This window comes from Hibiscus syriacus, unplaced genomic scaffold (assembly GCF_006381635.1).
Source record: "Hibiscus syriacus cultivar Baekdansim isolate YM2019G1 unplaced genomic scaffold, ASM638163v2 tig00002169_pilon, whole genome shotgun sequence".
Classification (NCBI taxonomy): Eukaryota; Viridiplantae; Streptophyta; class Magnoliopsida; order Malvales; family Malvaceae; genus Hibiscus; species Hibiscus syriacus.
The window spans coordinates 223,795-240,824 of NW_024061913.1; the positions used below are offsets into that span (position 1 = coordinate 223,795).

Consider the following 17,030-nt stretch of genomic DNA (forward strand, 5'->3'; position numbering starts at 1 on the left):
ATCTTCAAGTCACGGAAGACAATGCACAGCAACAGAAAATTTTTCATACCTGATGCCATGTGAATGAAAATGTATGTTTTGTTATTATAGATGGTGGAAGTTGTACTAATGTGGCTAGAAGAATATGGTGGAAAAGCTTGGTTTGAAAATAAGGAAGCACACGAATTCATATAAGTTGTAGTGGCTCAATGAACGAGGAGAACTCAACATTAGCAAATAGGTGTTAGTTCCTTTTTCCATTGGCAAATACAAAGATGAGGTTATGTGTGATGTTGTCCCTATGCACACTAGCCATCTAATTCTTGGAAGGCCATGGCAATACGACAAAAGAACTATTCATGATTGTTTTACCAATCAATACTCATTCAACCATAAAGGGAAGAAGTTTATCCTTACTCCTTTAACGACTAAACAAGTCCAGAATGATCAAGTCTAAATGAAGCAAAGTGTTGAGCCTATAAGGAAAGGAAAAGCAACAACCATGGAGGAAACTGATCCAAGAACAAGTGCTTATTCTTTAAAGTGCTTGGTTCGAGAATGCCAATTGACAGAATGCAAGGTTAAAGATGATTATTCTAACTTTGAACATGCAAATTTTTTCTTTGACTTGCAGGATTTACCAAAGGACGTCATTTGCCAAAAGGAAAAATTAGGGGAAGTGACCTTTGGGAATGAAAAAAGATGTGTCCATCAAACAGCAAAAGGACTCCATATTTCATTCAAAGAATGTGTATTTGGAAGAACCAATGGATGTGACCTATGAGGATTTAATTATCATGCCTATTGGAGTATTAAGAGACACCACTTTTGGGAAATCAAGGGACCTAAATGTTCAAAGCAAAATTACACGGACATATCTCACTCAAGAACCTATTGAAGGGATCCCAATTTATGACGAAAAAAAAACTATGGAATGGAGGAACATTGAAAAGAAACCACCCTTTGATTTGAGGACAAATCGCTTTAAAGAAGGGGGGATGATGTAATCCAATTCAGCGTAAAAAATGGACTTGCATCTCTAACCTTTCTCAATAATCAAAGGGGGATTTTCTTTAACTTAATCTTTCTTTATACCATAGTTATGATAATAGCTTACATACGTTATATTTATAGTTATGATGATTATATTATGAATGTATTAAGATATTATTATGAACCACATATTTATATATTTATATCTTATAATACTTAGCTTATAAATGTTTTCTTTTGTAGGTGCATGTTCAGACACATGATGGGAGCTGACTTAAAGCTAGCATCAGAGTCAACGAGCTAAAGAAACGTGACTAGGACAACTCTGGGACAGCTCAAGAACATTTTGGGACAAAGTTGCCAGCTGACCCCCAAGCTCAAAGCTCATTTGAGTTGGAATTTTGAGCTAGCTAGAGACCTCAATTCAGCTAGAGAGTTACACCATCATCTTCACCACACAGACAACTATAAATATGGTCTATGTCAAATTTTGTGGATTAGTACCTTTTCGCGAAGAGTTACCATTCCGAGAAGTGCCTTTTCACAAGGAGCTGCCCTAAGACTTATACACATATCCTTCATCTATGACCAGCTCCACTTCAGCTCAAACACTTGGAAAGTAGCTTAAATGATGAAAGGTTACCTTCCACAAATGTGACCTTTCATAATTAGTTGCTGCTCAATTGATGACATGTCATTTAGACACATGTTTGATGTCAAGCCACACCTAATTTGCTCCTCATCTTCACGCCATGGAGGAGTCCACACGTTAAGCATTCTACACCACCCATGTGAGTGCCTCATGACCAGCCTACACATGTGCCATACGTGTGGATAAAATGGGGGCCAAAGTGAAGAGGTTTCTCCCTATTCGGCCAAAGCAAGGCATTGCTTCAAAGTTGGGGCCAAAATGAACCATAAAAAGACCATTCGGCCAAGGACATTTACTTTCATCCAAGCATCATGCATTTTCAATTTAAATTATGTACTTTACCGAAAAGGCATGCATCTATTCAGCCAAGTCTATACAAATCTATAAATAGGCTTTGTCATTCATTTGTAAAACTCAACCCTTTGATAAATTAAAACTCTTGTGAGATTATTCTCTCTTCAAGTTCTTTTTAGAACTATATCGATTAAGCAAGCTTTTCTAAAGTTTGTGGCGTCAATCCCTTTCTTGAAACTTATGGTTCCTAGTTCATATAACTAGTGGGTCAAAGTCCTTGCTACCGTCCCTTATAAAATTTATAAGAAACGGGTCTTTGTTCATTATAAAACTGGTTCCTTCTTAGTTTTATAAGATACTATTTCCTTCACCATTATCCATCATTTTCATGCCAACTCTATCACCATCCCATTACCATATTCATCACCATTCCTTAACCATTGAATTATCCATCAACATTCATCAAGAATCACGTGCATCATCACCAATGGTGGCTGAATTAATCAACATTTGAAGGACAATTCAGCAACACTTCCGCAACCCATCTTTGATAACATTTCTATCCATTTCAATTCTTATCATTTCCTTTCTTCTTCCATTTCTTATTTATGTTTCCATCTTAATCATTTCTTTCTTTAATTTTTGCAGATTACTTATCAATTCAAAGTGCAGCATTTTGGTGTCTCTCCTAGATTGGGAAACAACAAGGTTGCCAACTTCTCCATTATTGAAGAAGCCTGGTTAGCCTTACATCACCTTAGCTCGGTTTATGAATTCTTGCATGCTAGGGAAGTTTAAAGCCAACATCATCTCTTTCATCTTAGGCTTTAATCCCTCAATAAACCAATCACTTCGAGCCTTATCATTGGGAACTACATCAGTAGTAAAACGACTCAGCTTGTGATACATAGCCTTGTACTCATGTATTGATCGATCACCTTATTTCATATTAAGAAACTTCAGCAGCATCGCCCACATAAATTGCTCACTGATGTACTTGTTCTTAAATTCATCCTGAAAGAACTACCAGGTCACTTGCTCAGGTGGTGCATACATTGTAGTGTTTGTCCACCACACTGAAGCTAATCCTCAAAGTAAAGATACAGCTCCACCCAGCTTTTCAGCATATGAGTAGTGAAGACTTTCAAGCATCACCTTAACATCGTTTAACCATGAATCAACATCTATAGGGCATTCATCCTCTTCTCCTAGGAACTCAGGAGCTCTTAAACTTTTCAACTCTTTTGGGATTAATATACGTGTTGCTAGAGGAGTAGGGGGAGGTGGAGGAGGTTGAAATTGAGTCAAGATTGCATTAAGAGCCTGTATGAAAGCTCAAACTCTAGCATTGGCATGCCTTGGTGTACTGGTGCACTAGCGTTTTTATATTGGATCGGATACTCACTATTAGATTCATTGCTCTCGCTACTCGACCCTTATCTAACTTTTTGTTCAGTCGCTCTTCGTGAATTCGTAGATTCTGACATCTAATAGGACATACATAATAATAACAACTCAAGTTTTTAAGAAGTGACATCAATCATATTCTAACGACACAATATCAATAACATTGACATATTAGTGGCAAATAAACCATTTTAAAAGAAAAAGTACACCCGATTTCGATCGAGAATTGGCTAAACCTATAGCTCTGATACCAATAATTGTAACACTCATTTCTCATATATGTTTTCATACACAAGTCATAGATGTCAAATGACTTTTTAAACATTTCCTCTTTTGAAAACCAGTAAAATTTTGTTTCTATACATAAAACATTTTAATGTTATAATAATAAAACATTCATTAAATTTTAGTACGTAAATGGTCTTAAATTTTTAACATATTACATATTACAATCATCATATGTCAAATACTTTCCAGAGCATTATCATAAGTCTATTACATGACACTTAATAATATCAAAGGTAGACATAATTTTCATACAGTTACTAATGAGGCAACCTTTGATTGACGATGACAGTTGCACTCCTTACTACGGTCGTACTAATACATAAGCGTGAAATCAACACATGCTAAGTATTCACTTCGTGAAACATAATAATATAAAGGAAGTGTAACCAAAACATAAGTATATAATAAATTATTAAAATACGAATTAAACTGTATAAATCATAATAATACTTAAAACTGGCTTGGTAAACCAAGTTTCTTTCACATAAGCTACGAAACAATGTGTAGTATGCCCATCATACTTATCAATTAGTATTTTTCCAAATTATCCTTTTATTTGCCCAATGTATGTTGAATGAGAATGCAAGGTACATGAATTGCACCTAAGTGTCGAAATAGTAATTCACAAATTCATTATGAATTTAATGGTTGCACACATAGTGTCGAAATGGTAATTCACAAACTCATTATGAATTCCATGGTTTCACATATAGTGCCAAAATGGTAATTCACAAATTCATTATGAATTCCATGGTTGCACACATACTACTGAAATGGTAATTCACAAACTCATTATGAATTCCATGGTTACACACATAGTGCCGATAGTACAAATAGTAATGATACAAAAATGCAACATATGCATTAAACAAAATGCACCTATGACACTCAATACACATACATTAGGCCTTTAAGTTAAATTCATAGATTTAAACATTTATTTGAAACATCGATAACTGCTAAAATAATATTGAATTACATACATCTATTTTAGAGCAATTCATACTCTAAAATTTATTCGTAAAAATAATTTCCATAAACTTTATAAAAATATTTTAAGATATAAACATTCTTTTATCAAAACATTGAGGTTGACTCATCGCGAGTCATCCTAATATCTTATAAGTACATAATAAATGCACTCACCTAGTATGCCTCACTATTATGTCTTAATGATGTCCGACTAATCTGCTACTTTATCCTTGCCTTTTTGTTTGCTTGACTTAGGAGTTTGATTATGATCTACAGAAGTATCCATAATCACACATACAATACAAATGTTAGTATACTTACTAACAATTATCCAAAGTAATAATACTTAAAACTACTATTAATTTCGAATTCTATTAAGATTCATCCTAACTTAAATTTTAGACTAAATAGTACCGGTACCCCTCCTACAATATCGATACTTCTCTTTTATGGTATCGATACCCACTTCGGTATCGATACCATTCTAGCATTCTGGAATTTCATTTTTATTACGGTATCGATACCTTCCTCTTGGTATCGATACCTACACCTCAGTATCGATACTTGTTTAAATCGATATCGTGACTATTCATCTGAATCCTCCAGTTTAACCTTATAGTATCAGTACTGTTCTTCCAGTACTAATACCCTTACCCAGATTTTACATATCATTTATCTAAACTAACTTACATCCATAAATCTCCTTATAACATCCAAAATCTCCAAAGAACACTTCAAACTAAAATTCACCCCTAAAATTCAAACATGTTTTCAATCACTTCTAAGACTCCATATCTCTTATTTACATCTTTGACAAGTAAAAAATGCTTTTAAACTCCAATATCTGACCATATTTCATCAAACCACTTAAAAACACATTTTATTAAATCACTAATCTCTTAGTTTTATTCACTCTTAAACTTTCCTTAAGCTTCTATAACACTTAAGGCTTCTAAACCAACCCAAAAACGAAAGGAAAAACCAACCCAAAACGAAAGGAAAAACCAACTTGAAGAAATCATACCCTTGCTATAGAGGTACGTATATGAGAAGAAGAATAAGAAGAAGAATATAGAACCAAAGTTTTCAACTTTTATCCCTTTTTTCCGCTTTTCAACCCTTAATAATTATCTCTAACAAAAATGAATATTAAATTTATTTCCTTCTAAAAGTCCATAATGCCCCTCTATTCTTCCATTTTTAATAAGTTTTAAACACAATTTCCTAAATTAATCCTTGTACTTTTCAATTTATTCAACTTAATCCACCAAAATTTAAATCCTTTCACTAAGGTCACTGACCCGATGTTTGGGGTATTACAGATGTTGACAAGTATAATGTTGTATTTTATCTAAAGGATATACTAAAAAAGAAGAAATTGATTGTGTAGAGACTTTCTCTTTGGTTTCATTGAAAGACTTTTTAAGGATAATCATGATACTTGTTGCTCATATTTAACCTTAAGTTAGATGAATTGGATTTCAAAATTTTGTTTCTCAATGATAACATTGATGAGATGTTTTATACTATGCAATTAGAAAATTGTGTTTGATGATACAAAATTAATGATAAGCAAATTAAGGAAATCCATATATGAGTTTAAGTATGTTTCTCATTAATTGTATAACAAATTTCATCGAATGATCATCTCGTTCAGTTTTGAAATGAATTTGATTGAAAAATGTATATACTATAAGTTCAATTGGAGTAAACTAAATGATACCTCATATTAATAAAGGAAACAAGTTTAGCATATGATTTTAATGTATAACAAAATCATATTAAAGATTCCTTATGCTTCAAAAGTAAACGAGGATTTTAATGTATATTCTAGTTTATATGCATTAAGATATAGCATATGATTTTAGGATATCAAACATATGTTTAAGCAATTTGGGTATGAATCGTTGGATAGCAGCCAAATTGATTCATGTGATACATTTAAGAACAAAAAATTTATATGCTCATATATCGGGGTCTAGTAAGTAAGAAATCATTAGGTTTATAGACTTCGACTTATTGTAATATGGATGCAAAATTTTGTCACATGAACTGCTTATTATAGATTGATAAGAAAGACCACTTGAGTTATTTTGTGAAAACTAAGTTGATGTCCATTATTCCATATATAACAAAGTCATGTTAAGTATAAGCACATAGATGTTATGTTTCTTGTTGTTAAAGAAAATTCAGAGTGGTTATGTGTTTATATAGCATCTTGATACAAGCTCATAATTCGTGCTTACTAAGGAACTATCACCTTAGGTTTTTCATGAGAACACTACTCATGTGGGTGTAATATCATTTAAAGATATTCAATTTTAGTGTGAGTTTGTAATTCTAATGCTCATTTGTTATAGACACAATTTTAGTTACTTCAATTTAAGGACATTTATGTTAAAGTTTTTTCTACAGAAAATAGTTTTTTTTTTGGTTTATTCCACTTTGGTTTTGGTAAAATTTGATCTCACTGATGTTTAAAGAGGACCAGTTGAAAATATACATGTGTGGTTCACATGACATGTAATTTCCATGCTATGTTCCATGATTGATTTATGTCATTTGATTGTGTTTGTATACGTGACCATTGATGGGTCTAGTCATGATTGATATGACAAATGTCGCTTTGATCTTATATAGATATAATTTATAGACGAGATTGCTATAGAATACCTATTTTATGATAACAAGTTTTGAGCTCGTAAGGTTATACATTTATCAGAAAACATATGTTGCCCAAGTGAGAGATTGTTGGATTAAAATCTATAATTATGAGCACATATTTATAATGTATATTGTTATCATAAAATAGTAATAAATTAAGTAACCAATTATGTTAGAAAATCATAAGGTATTAGAAGTGTCATGGAAATAAAAATGTAGATACTATTAAAGTTGTATTTATAATTCGATGAGGGACAGAGTTATAAGTGTAGACACTAATTGATTCTTAGATCAATTATATAAAGGGGTCATGGTCCATAAGAAATAGATAATCTCATATTTTCTCTTATCCCCGCTAGAGAGTTTATACTCAAGAGAATTATATCTTCTTGAAAGATCACAACCAATGATATACTCAAAGATTTCAACATATCGATTAATTCAGGTACGCTTTTACATTAGAGTATTTTATTCTTGATGATTTGATTAATTTTAAATTTATTGTGATTTGGTTCTAAGAAGAGGTCGATATATATTCCTCCACAACTATGTGACATTCCTGCCTTGAGATTATTTTGGGACTAATCCGATTAGATCATTAACTTGAGTAGCGTCTACCACTCTTCTCCAAAAGCTATCACGCTCGCTGCCGTATTGCCATACCCACTTGTTTAGAAGAGACCAGTTTCGGATGTTTACATCGAAAAGTCCGAGGCCACTATACTTTTTTGGCCCGACGATATTATCAAACTTGACTCAATAAATAGCTCGATTTGAAGAAGCTCCTGATATAAAGCTAGTCATCAGCTTATTTAATTTTGAAGCAATTAATGCCGAAATTTAAAATAATGACAAGAAATATACCTAGAGATTTGATAAATAGATTTCGCCAATACAACCCGACCTCATCATATGTTAAATTACATAAATATTCAATATCAATAAAGATAAAAGTAAAGAACATAGATGGTTTTCGAATGTATGGTACTACTTTATTAAGTCCCTTAAACTATTAAAAGTTATAAAATGGTCATTCAATTGTGGAGTGTTATTTTGTTGAGTCCCTCAACTATTAAAAGTTATAAAATGATCACAAATTATTCGTTATGAGCCAGACTCTTCCTTTTTCTTTAAAAGATTAACGGTTGCTTAAGTTGGATGTTAACATGATAACTGAGATATGATAGTCGTTTGAGATTTTGAGATAAAATTTTATCATATCACAGTCAACAAGTTAACATTCGCCTCATAATATCATCTATTTTTAAATGAAAAATGACGATTTTGGATCAAAACAAATAGTTAGGAGACTATTTTGTAACTTTCAATAGTCGATGGATTCAACAAAACAATACTTTATAATCGAATTATTATTTTGTAACTTTTAATAGTCAAGAAACTTAATAAAGCAGAAAGACTATTAGCCTTCTTTACTCTAAAAATAAATGTATTTAATTTTAATATCAATTTAACTTTGAAAATCATTAATTCTAAACTATAGGATGAATAGGCGGATTTAGTGCGGTGATTTGACGTGAATTATTGTTTAAGGAGTCGTAAGTTTGGCGTTATTACTTTTATATTTTTAAGAATTAAATTTATAAAATCCAAAAATTAGATAATCAAATAATTTAAAATTTATTTTCATTTTAAAAATATAAAAAGTTTAATTTAAAAATATTAAAAATAGCATGTAACTATGTACTTTTGTTTCCTTTTAGATCATTGGTTCTATCTCGAACTTAGACCTTTAAGAATATCAATTATTTTTTTAATTAATGATGTAATTTGATTCGGAGTTAGATAAGATTGTAATTTAAATTAATAAGAAAACATTGATAATTATTTTGAAATAATAATAATAAAAACTTCTTCGTTAGTTTTTTGATAAAAAATTCTTAGTATAAGGAAAGAAAACTTGAGAAATATTAGAAGTAGTCATATATCGGGGACCAAGACAAGGCTTACGTTATAGTTGAACTCTTCCAAACACGACGTTTGACATCCAAAACCATCTCTTTCTTCTTCTACTGCTACTACTTCGTTAACTTCAAAGAAGATTTTAGATACAATTTCCGATCCCTGATCACAATGGCGCCGCCATCACTTCTTGGGCCGCCGGAGTTCCGCAACCCTCCTCCTCTTGAGTCTCAGACTCAAACTGACGCAGCGACTACCGGACCAAGCGACCGTTTCATGGATGCCATGGTGGCCAACTTCAACAAAGCCATGAACTCACCTCCCATGGGGTTCACCGAAAATATGTCGGCCGCGTATCCGAGCACAGGCAACCCTTGCCTCGACTTCTTCTTCCACGTGGTCCCTGATTCCCCACCAGCATCCATTAGAGAGGCTGGCGCGTGCTTGGCCTCACGACCCTTTTACCACCCTCAAGCTTATTAGTAACCTACGCGGTGTCCGTGGCAGCGGGAAATCCGACAAGGAAAGCGTCTACACGGCGGCGTTTTTGCTACACGATCACCACCCCAAAACCCTCGCCTGCAACTTGGATTCCCTTGTTAATTTAGGGTATTTCAAGGATATACCCGAGATCCTTTATCGTATGCTTGAAGGACCCACCGTGAGGAAGATTCAAAAAGAGGAGTGGACCAGGAGAAAAATGGGACTAAAATGTAAAAGGCGAAGAGGCGTGAGCCACAGCAAAAAACCAGGAAGAAAAAAGATGGAAAACAACAAAGTTATAATGAACCCAAAGAAGTCAGAATGTCAAATGCTGTTGAAAAGGCTAAGATCGAGAAGAAAAAAGCGAGTGATTCGAGGAAGTAGAAGAAAATTCAAATGGCGAAGTAGGTTCTTCAAAGGCATTCACATGATCGCGAATTCAGGTTTCTCTACGAGTGCGTCCCGGATGTCTTCGCTGCCTGTCTTAAAGCCGATATAGAGTTCATGAAATCTAACGAACCGAGGAAGATTGGCCTTGCTGCTAAATGGTGCGCTTCCATTGATTCTTCCTTCGACAGGTCGACCCTGCTTTGTGAGAGTATTGTAAAAAAGGTGTTCCCTCGTGAGGATTACCCAGAATACAACGGCGTCGAGGAAGAACATTACGCTTACAGAGTTCGTGATCGGCTGAGGAAACAAGTGTTGGTGCCGCTTCGTAAGCTTTTGGAATTGCCCGAGGTGTATATTGGTGCAAACAAATGGGGTTCGATTCCTTACAACAGAATTGCCTCTGTGGCCATGAAGCTTTACAAGGACAAGTTCTTGAAGCATGACAAGGAGCCACCGACATGAATTTCAGATGACGCACAACTATATGTCATGAATATATGACGCGCATTTAAGACATGCATTTATGACTCACATTTATGATGCACATTTATGACGGTCATTGCGTGTCATTAAAGCTCCCGTCATAAATTAAAATGACACATATTTGTGTGTCATAAATTTATGGCACGCATGTATGACTTACATTGAGCGTCATTGAAGCCCCTGTCATAAATCTGCTTGACATACATTTGTGTGTCATAAATTTATGACACGCATGTATGACTTACATTGCGTGTCATTGAAGCACACGTCATTAAAAAAACGAAACACGTTCCTGTGTCGTGATTGTATTTCGTAAATTATATATATATATATATATATTTATTTATTTATATATATTTATATATTGACAAATAATCAAACTAAATCACATTTAATGCCTCAAAATACTAAACCTTCGGGATTCATATTATATATAATTAATCCATTTGCATACAATATATTCACATTAAGTTATCAAAAATATTGTATTAATCATATGTCGATACAAAATATCAAGACATAATAAAGTTTGCCACATAAGATACCCTTGGTCTTAAGCCAACTAATAAATGTTCGACTGTGCTGAGTCTGCAACCATTTACTATTTCGAGTGGCACGGCGGTTATGATCCTTCAATTCCAACATATGTTGCCTAAATAATATTAGATGTTAGAATCATATTAGAAGTTAGAAAAAGTTTAATGCATTACATAGATTACAAAGAAGACACAGTGGTTCTTACTCTATATACGACTCCACATCAGCAGTGTTTCGTAATACATAAAGATGAGCTTCATCAAGTAGCTTAGCATCTACAACCTCGACTGTACCCCGTGATAAAGGTTTGTCAGTGCGAATTCTTTCATCAGCACGTTCATGAGGATTGCTAATTGATTTCATGTTTTTAAGTAGTCTGTGCAAAATTCCAAGGCTTCCTCTACCACATAACATTCTGCAATGCAACCTTCGGGTCGATGATGATTCCGTACATAGCCTTTGAGTGTTTTCATGTATCTCTCAAATGGATACATCCACCTAAAATGAACCGGGCCACATAACCTCACCTCTCTAACTAAATGCACCATCAAGTGGATCATGACATCGAAAAACGAAGGAGGAAAATACTTCTATAACAAACACAAAGTTAATACGATGTCACTTTGCAACTTGCCTAGCTTATTAACATCAACACTTTTACTACACAACACGATGAAAAAATGACACAAACCTATGATTGTTTTCCTCACTTTCACATATAACACCCCCTTTATTGCAAAAGGGAGAAGTTGTTGCATCAGTACATGACAATCATTAGACTTCAAACCATTCATCTTTGATACATCATCAAACACGAGATTCTTGAAATTTGAACAATACCCATCAGACACTTTTATGGTAGATAGGGTCTCTTAAAACCGGTGTTTCTCCGTGGTATTCAATGTGTAGCACGCAGGCGGAAGCCAAGTACGATTCCCTCTTGGTTGAGTTTGTAATTCAGGCTTAATGCCCATCTCCTCAAGATCTTGTCGTGCTCTTAACCCATCCTTCGTCTTGGCAGGCAAATTCAACAATGTCCCATAAACACTCTCACACACATTTTTCTCTATGTGCATAACATCTAACTGATGATGAACGAGCAACTTCTTCCAATATTCAAGTTAAAAAAAATCGATTTATTGTGCCAAAATTTAGCTCTCTCATCGATGCTTTCTTTTTTCTTCTTTGACGTTTTCTTCTTATACGTTATCTTCTTATCCCATGAAGTCTCAAACCCTATCAGATAGTCGTAAATCTCTTCACCTGATAATGGTTGTTTTATAACACCATCCTCTTGTTGACTTTTGAAATCTTTTTTTTTTACGAAGAGGTTGTTGAAGTGGCAGGAATCTTCTATAACCAAAAAAGCATACTTTTTTCAAATTTGGCAACCACTGTGAACAAGTATTCTCTGAACATATTGGACAAGCATAATAACCTTTGGTAACACACCCCGAAAGATTACCATATGTGGGAAAGTAATTTATAGTCCAAAGTAATATTGCTCTTAGATTGAAGTATTCTTTCTTATAAGCATCATATGTCTTCACGCCAGTTTACCACAAGAGTTTTAGATCTACTATCAATGGTGCCAAGTACACATCAATATTGTTACCAGGTTGTTTTGGACCTGATATCAATAGAGTCAACATCATGAATTTTCTTGTCATGCACAAATAAGAGGGTAAATTATATGTTATTAAGATAACCGACTAACAGCTATGCTTGGAACTTAATGACTTGTGAGTATTGATACCATCAGCGGACAATGCTAATCTAAGATTCCGTTCTTCTCCAAATTCTTTCCACTTTCTATCAACAAGCTTCCAAGAAGGGGAATCGTGAGGATGACTTAGCATACCGTTATTAGCCTGACCTTGTGCATTCCAAGTTAAGTCTTGTTCCATTTCTGGTTACGAAAACATTCTCCTAAATCTATGAGTGGGAGGAAAATACCACAAAACTTTCGAAGGCACGTATTTGGTATTCTTCTTCCAACGAGATGTGCCACAAGTTGGACATTGAGAAGCATCCTTATGTTCTTTCCAAAATAGAACACAATCGTTTTCACATGCATGAATTTTTTTCATATTATAGACCTATTCCTTTTAGCAAGTTATGCGCATCATATAGGGAGTTAGGTATTCTATTGTTTAATGGTAAGACATCTTTTAGGGCACCTAACAATACTTCAAAACTAGCCTCAGACCACCCAAATTGACCCTTGATATGTTGGAATTTTAATAATCCACTAAGTGCATTATACTTTGACCCTACATAAAGTGGCTTCTCACATTCTTCAAGAAGTGACTTCAATAAATCGGGTTCTTTTTGTACATATCTGAAGGCATCATGTAGCATATCTCTTGTATAATCAAAGTCAGGAGGAATAGATTTGTTAGGGCATCTAGAATAAAGCTCGAGTTGTCTTTCTCCATGGAAAGACCAAACCTTTTAACTTTCATCGAAGCCAGACGCAAACAGATCATAGCGCAAAGTCTTAATTGAGTGGTGCCACAAATTGATATAATGTATATAAGGACATCGAATAAGATCTGAATTTGGATCATTACTTTGTGCAAAGTCTATTAGACAAAACCACGCTTTATCCATCGACCATTACTTACAAACCTAAATAATTATAAAGTATTAGCAAAACTACAACTTAATAACTGATGATTGATGAAATATTTATGTAAGATATAAAGAACAAAATGTTTACCCCAAATTACTGAGTATAAAATAACCCTAACAAATTTATTTTGTACTATGCTATAGAACAATGTTCAAGGGTTATGACCCATTCATAAAATTTAAAAAGCCCAATCGAAACTCGAATAAATCCTAACAATGTTAGATAAATCATTTGAAAACCCAATTAAAAATAAGGAAAGTTCGTATATGAACCTAGTCCAACTGTGCCAACTGTTTAACATTTTGATAAAAAGTGATAGAACATGGAGCAGTTTTATATTTGGCTTTAGAGTTTAGGATACTGCATCATAGTCTATGATCTAGATAGAAAAGAAAAGAATTCATCTTTAACATATGGGAGAAGCCATCTTTTTGGCTAGAAATCGGTGATTTAAGTTTATGAACATGGGTGAAATTGATTTTGTTGCATGATGGGTAATTTTAAAAACTAAAGCATAGAAACCTGGGTGAAATTGGTGTTTTGTTGCTAGGGAATAATTGATTAAAGAATCAAAGGTATTGTCTAAGAAGTTTGAATGCAGATAAATTACACGAACGAGGACTTGAGATAGCTTTTGAGGTTTTTTTGGCAGTTGCATAGTTGTTTGATTGTTATCCCCCTTGTTTCCCCACCTCATCATTGTGTTGTTGGGAAGCCATTGTTTATGCATTTCATGATACCTTATGGTGTTGTCAACTTTTTTTCTACTGTCAACATATATGTTGAAACTTATCCCTTTTTAAGAAGGTGGATCTTTTTATTTTCCTTTCTTTTCTTTTTCAATGTCTTTTTTTGTAATTTCTATCATAAATAGGGAGCTCAAAGAAATGCATAGTTTGACTATGGATCTACGATTGTGCAGACAAATTGTTTTGCAACTAATACATTCAAATGTAGGGAAATGTAAGCTCATCTGAAGATATATCAGCAAAAACCAAAACTGTTATAGAATTGTAGAAACTCCAAGTGTTAGAGCTTCAATGTCACCTACGGAGGTATGTCCCTTATAAAATTTCCTTAACTTATTATTATATTTCTTAACTTATTATTATATTTTTATCAAAATATATCATCAATGTGGTAAATGAAAAAGTTTTTAAGCAATAAATAATCGGTATTAGGGTAAACGAATAGGCTAGCAGAAACAAGATATGTCTGTAAACATTTGGAGTTTAAAATATATCAACAAGCATAAAAAACATATATCTCAAGACAATCAAAGTTCAACATTTTTTAACCAAAATACAAAATCCATCAAAACCCAAAAATCAAAAAGAGTTCAAGAACTAGCACAATATCAGTCCACTGAAGTAAAAAAACCGAAATAACCCACTTAAACAACCTATGAAATGAACAAATCAATAGCGATTAAACAAATAATGGAAAATTAAACAAGCAACAAATCTCGATTCAAAATAACATATATGAAGTAAAAGTATCAAACTCATTAATTTAGACAAAATAGAAATCAACAAACCCACAAATATTGGAATAGAAGACGAGGATTGCCTGTGGAAACCCTTGATTTTTTACTCCCTCGACTGCGTTGTGGTGAATGGCCAAACCAGTAGGAGGTTGCAAAGACAAAAAAGGAAAAAAGAGAAAAATGGGGGAAACACGTGCGGCGTGAACTTTTGTTAACGAGGGGGGAAGATCAAGCGGGAAATGATGAAAATAAGGGGGAAATTATAATACGACTCCTAAAGATGACACAATTAAAACTGTACTCCGTGTTTTTGTAATTTTTTTGAATTATGACTATTAAATATGACATACATTATTGTAAGTCATAAATCGTTCAAATTTATAAAAAAATGACATTTTTTTATGACACACATGTTTTGCAAGTCATAAATTAGCGTGTGTCATCGTTCGTGTGTCATTAAAGGTATATTTTCTTGTAGTGAGCAGTTCACCAAGTATTTGGAGGATGTAAAAGCCGGGAAAAGCACCATCGCGCCGGTGTGTTGCTTCCTAATGAAATAATTGCATCCTTGGTCGATGAAGGTTGTGAAGAGGTTACAGCTTCAATGGAAAAGTATGGTCAGTGATTTGTTACAAAGGGGAAGCTAAAAAATTACATGGCTATTTGCGACGTTTCGGTAGCATGCACAGGATACCGATGGAGGTTTCCGTCGTGTTGGGAATATTGGTCTCGGATTTAAGCAAGGATCCATGGAAAGGGAAGGTTATCACCTTCAGCGAAAGACCTAAACTTCAATCAGTGAAAGGTGAAACATTGAAGAAAAAAACTAATTTAGTGAGGAACATGCAATGTGGCATGAACATTGATTTCGAAAAGGTATCTGATCTTATGTTAAAAGTGGCATTGGAGGGCAAATTGAAGCCAGAACAAATTATCAAAAGGTTGTTTATGTTTAGTGACATGGAGTTCGATCGAGCTTCGACATCTTTATGGGAGACTGACTATCAAGACATAGTGAACAAGTTCACTGAGAAAGGGTATGGGGAGGCGATTACACAGATAGTGTTTTGGATTGATTGATAATACAAATGTCAACATTTTCTTTCTCCTTAAATGTTAGAAAGTTTCTTTGATAGATTTTGAATTTTTAAAAAAATGATTATTGAGGACTCATTTACATTTTTTATTTTTGTTTTATTTTGTTTAAGATTTTGTTAGAGTATGCCCAAAGACCAATCATATGATGACGGTAATAATAAATTCGTTTATCGATTTTATTGAATAAAGGCATTGCCACTATTATTTTGAGCTATATGTCTGTGTTTAAAATAAACTAAAATATAATAAAGTCCATATAATAACATTATTATTATTAAAAGATCCATAGTCAAGTATTATTATGGGCATGGACGATAATAATACGCTTAAGACTCACATGTTATTGATTGATGATATTGAGTTGTCATTGATACATGATTATATTGTTAGAGAACAATGTATTGGATTGACCCACATTAACATATGTCTTGGATTATTATGTAACGGTCATAACATTGCTCATAGTGACTATATGTATGATCCTCAAACTTGAGATCAATGATATCCCAACATATATTGTTGTATGTTTTGATACAGTTAAACATGCACCGTAATTGGTTGCACTATAAAGACTGTTATTGAATATATCTCGATATATGTAGTGGGTGTGTATGATTAAGATAGGATTTGTCCTTCCTACATAATAGGAAATATATCACAGACCACTTGATTGAGTGAGACGAGAAATGCATGGCCATGCTCAAATAAGTTGATATGAGATATCACAAATTATTCGTTAATTATAGTCT

The 17,030-nt window shown here is 33.6% G+C and overlaps 1 pseudogene; it reads left to right on the forward strand.

The window, feature by feature from the left end:
* The first annotated feature begins 9,340 nt into the window (after positions 1-9,340).
* LOC120137786 lies at positions 9,341-16,263 on the forward strand (annotated as a pseudogene).
* The last annotated feature ends 767 nt before the right edge of the window (positions 16,264-17,030 follow it).